The sequence below is a fragment of the Nanorana parkeri genome, unplaced genomic scaffold (genome assembly GCF_000935625.1).
Source record: "Nanorana parkeri isolate BGI_ZX_2015 unplaced genomic scaffold, ASM93562v1 scaffold470, whole genome shotgun sequence".
NCBI classification, from domain to species: Eukaryota; Metazoa; Chordata; class Amphibia; order Anura; family Dicroglossidae; genus Nanorana; species Nanorana parkeri.
In genome coordinates, this window is record NW_017306738.1 from 892226 (window position 1) to 897302 (window position 5077).

A 5077-nucleotide genomic window follows, 5' to 3' on the forward strand; every position below is an offset into this window, starting at 1 on the left:
CCCCCCCAACACAGGACAGAGGGTCTCCCATGTACCCCCGATACACAGGACAGAGGGTCTCCCATGTACCCCCGATACACAGGACAGAGGGGGAACCGCTCACTTTACTTACAATAAGAAGGGACCACTTACCTCAATACACAGAATGGAGGGATGCAATTTAAACTCCAACCCCTGTAACATTCAGTTCTTCCATAGATAAACAAATGGCTCCTATTTCTCCTGTGGGTCTCCTAGAACAGGAGTGGTAGTAGCTGACAATCCCCTGTTCATACATGATCACATTCAAAAGAAGAATACTCAGAACAAGCCCAAAAATTCCTGGCACGGTATCGCCATGCAATTATACTGGAGCCCCGGCCAACCCAATCAGGTGTCTCACTCCCATTAACCTCTTCATGCCCAGCAGTAGTTTTGAACCCTTATAACATTTGTGCCATAGAAATATGAAAGACAAATGCAGCTCTGTAATCATATTAAAGGGCGTTTAAATTCAGAAGGTGCAAGTACCTGAATGTGACAGAGCAGAGTGACAGAGAGATGAACTCATCAGTCTGCTGCTTCTCCTCTCACTGTCCAGTTCCAGTTCCCTGAGCAAGACCAGGGAAAAGAAAAAAAAAAAATCAGGTCCCCCGAGACTGACTATGCATCAGCACTTGGAATATAGGGGAGCAAGTCCCATGCTTCCAATACATGAAGTCCCAGGTATTAATATTCTCTCTTAGAAGCCAAAAACAGAGGTGGGGAGCAAAAGTAACACAATGAAAAACTGTTGGGCCAACCACCAATGTGAACCTGCTGCTTTGCCTTTTTCCTTTCATTTTCTATTTCAGGTGTTTAGAGAACATCCACAGCGGGGAATTAATTGCCCATCTATATGGATGAGGACAGGCTGAACTACAAAATATCTTTTAGCAGATGGTCAGCTTAAGGGACAGAAGGTGGAAGATTTTTTTTTTGCTTTTTTTTATGATATAGGGGCCGATTTATTAATCTTCTGCCCAGCGTTTAGCTGGGCAAATGCCCTTTGCACACCATTACCACCACTAGATGGAGCCAGGGAGCATAGGGATTTCCTATGCTCCTCAGCATCATCTAGTGACAGTAATGATCTGCGAACGGCATTTGCCCAGCTTTATGCGGGCAGAAGATTAATAAATCCAGCCCAAACTGCTTTGTGAGGCGATTAAAAGACAGCAATGACCAGAAAAAAAAAAATGCAAATTGCATTTGGCTTTTAGTCACTTCACCATAACCATTATTTATTAGGTGAGCATTGTCATATGACAATAAATCACCCAGTTTAAAGCACTTGTGTTTGGCTCTCAGCCCATTCACTATGACCATGGCTGATAAGTAACCGCCCGATTGCAGCAATAACATTGTACACAGTCCAGTACATACCTTCATATAAATCCCTGTGGGCACACTTTAAATGTTCACCTGAACACAGAGCTCCCCCTGGCATGGCCATGAGTAGCAAAGGTCAGTCCTTAAGATCAGGAAAGTTTTATTTAGATTTTTACAGAAGAGGAAACTCTAGGTCAGAGATAAGCAACCTCGGCACTTCAGCTGTGGTAAAACTGCAAATCCCATCATGCTTCGGCCACTGGGGGTCTCACAGAGGCTTGCAATGTCTCATGGGATTTGTAGTTCTACAACAGCTGGACAGCCAAGTTTGCCTACCCTTGCTCTCTGTTTTGCCCATAGAAGCCAATCAGAATACAGACGACATTTTGTTTGTGTAGGTTTGACACTTTTGTGAACTGCGTAAAGAGATCAGACGTGATGGAACTTCTCCGCCATTTACGAGCCCACTCCCTGCACTCATCATGTCAACCGGGCTGTTTACCAGATTTGAGCGATGACATCATTACATTCCACAATGAACTTTTTACTGCAGTGACATCATGAAATAGCAAAGTCAGCTCTCTATTCCCTATACAGAAGGGTGTAGATCTTGTACATTAACTCATTCTATGGCTCGCTTACTAGGAGCCGCCATCAGTCACTAAGATGGGACAAACAGCTCCCGACAGTGTAAGCTACATCAACAGATGGTAGAAGAGATCAGTGGCATACAACTAGACCAGGGGTAGGCAACCTCAAGGTGAAACTACAAGTCCCATGAAACACTGACTTCCAGAGGCATGATGGGATCTGTGGTTTTACCACAGCTGGCGTGCCCAGGTTGCCTACCCCTGAACTACGGCACTGTGCAACCGCACAAAATTAGTCACCATGTTCTACTCATGTTGCTTATTCCTCGGGGAACCATTTGTTCCATGTGTCTACTGATCAAACAATAGTATTATTGCTCAAACAATAGTATTATTGCTATCAGTTAAGTAGAGGTCTGTTCTAACCCAATTAGATTTAATATGGCCACACATTGGCTGTTTCTTCTATTGCTCCCAACCCCAAGAAAATGCTCAATTTCCCCCTCCCCCTCTACATTAACAGCATGGGTATACCTCCTAAGTCTATTGTGTTCACACAGCAGCTGGATTGGGGACAGGCCCTACAAGTCTATTGTATTCCAGCAGCATTGGGATTGGGAGTACAACCCCCATCAGCCTATTCTATTCCAACAGTGGCTGGCTTGGGAATCCCCCCTACAAGTTTGTTATATTTCAACAGTGGCTGGATTTGAAATGAAATACCACCTACTAGTATATTGTATTCCTATTGTATTCCAACAGTGTCTGGATTGGGGAAACCCCCTACCAGTCCATTGTAATCTGACAGTGGCTGGATTGGGATTACTTTTTTGAACCGGCTACTAAGACAAAAGATTGAAAAAAAACTTTTGTGTCAAATGGGGGTGGGGTGGTCCTGATGGGGCTACAGTACTACAAGTCAGCTACAGGTCAGCAGGACTTGGCCAAAATTAAACAAATCCATGGCCAGCTTTATTTTGCCAAGGTGCGGATGATCAAACAATTGCCATGTTTTAATAAAAAATAAAACAAAAAAACTTTTACATTCAACCCCCCCCCCCTTCTGCATGATGAGGGTTGCAGATTTAAAGATGTCAGAAAGGACTTTTGAAAAGTTATGGTTCAGGAACCTCCTGTTATAGAGAGACACTTTGTCCCCGTCTCCCATACTTCCAATGGAAAATACAAGTGGCTGTTTGAACATACATAAAGGCAGTAATGGTCCACTGTTGTCACCCTAAGGAAATGGCATGCAGCCATCGCATGTAGACAGAAGGCTACAGGAGTTCAACAGCAGTAAGATGCAAAAATTAATGTGGGGGGGGGGGGACACACTAAATGGCATTCAGTACTTATTTGTGGTGCTGTAACATACACTGTGTTAAGGAAGCCCATTCAAAATGCACCCCAACATTCCTAAAATGGCGCATGACTTGTGTCTAAGAACGCATGACAGTGCACCACAACAGGTGTACAATTCGAACAAGAATGGCACAGCAAGCAGAAACGCATGATGTGTTAGTACAACGCGCAAAAGTGTATCCAGCCTTAGGAGTTCACATCTACTTTGAACTTTGTTAGACCTTTACATGACAAGCTTGTACGCAGCTCAAGTTTAAGCTGTTCCTGTTTTCATCCAACTTTCCTTCCTTTCTGAAAACAGGCTCTGTAAGGGCGAGGTCAGGCCGGTGATTCTCGGCTCGGAGATTTTGCGAATTTAAATAGAATGCTTTCCTCCATGGCGTTCAATGAATTTGATAAGTTGCAGTATATTGAATGTTTGCAAGCAGAAGTATATTGTTTATAAACATTGTATCCTTTCCAATGAATCCTAAATGCATGTATCTAGGGAACGCATCATTGGAGGATGTGCACACCACCGTGTAGTAGAACTGAAACCAAAATCCTTTTTTTTTTTTAGCTTTGAAAAGGGTAAGGGAGGGTTATTATGCAAATATTCTTATTATTCAGGATTTATATAGTGCCAACATGTTTGTGCAGCACTTTACAATAGGAGGAAGAAATTGCAGTCACAGTACAATTAAAAACAAGGTGGTTAGAAAGGCCTTGCCTATGAGAGCTTACAATCTAAAATAATGCCCGCTTTATTAGCTGTGCCCATTGGGGAGATTTCCCTTCACTTCCTGTCCAACAGCCACAACAGGAAATACCTCCACTGACTACCAGGGATAGGTATATCCCTGGTAGTCAGCAGGGGAACCTGAACTACTGTCCCCATTGGAATATTTTCCATCTATTCCTGTTCTGATGATAAACTAAACGTTGGGATTGTCTTTCACTTTCAGTGAGAACGGTCACCAGGACAAATAGAGAGGGCCAATCTCCCTAATGAGGACACAGACGTCATTCAAAATGTTGTTTGGTTTTAACATTCGATTTGGAAATGCGCATTAGTCTCGCTTTTTTACCACGAATCGCGCGACAACCACGCATATTCGATACGCCCAGGTGTGAACCCAGCCTTAGTGTTAGACAATCATGATCAGGTTTTGTCATGGGACCAGCTGGCTTTCCTTTTATTTGCATTTTCGGAAAGTTCAGTAGGAAAGCAGAGTGTACAGAACATATAGCTACATTCACATATAAATAACTTCAACTCCCCCCTATTCTTCCCCTAGCCCCTCTTGAACCTGTAATGTGGGGTTCTCACCAGAAAACACTCACCTGCCCAGCAAATATAACATTGTCTTGCTTGTGATTCACTGCCTGGGTCCCACACCACTATCTTCTTCTGTGATGTCAGCAGAAGCTGGTCTTCAATTCTGGGTTCTACAGCTGGCCCCCCAATGATGCATGCCCAGGACCACCCCTGATACGCAGCCAGACCATGGCGAGTCCCTAATCCTGCAATCTCCTAGCCAGTGATTTTCCCCCTCTGCGGTTTTATATTGTGGAGGGGAGGATTGCAGGGAGCTAAAGTAGACCTGGGCAGTGAAGGGCCACTCTAGGGCCTGGTTTACTCCTAGGTGATTTTGAGCAGCAGGAAAAGCTTTTCAAAACACCCAACACAAGAAATACCTTGATTTTCAATGGCACTGTTCTGACCTGAGCAGCAAAACACCAAATGCTGAAAAGGTACAGGAGCTTCAAGCTAAATTCCCCCCCCTCCCCCCCAT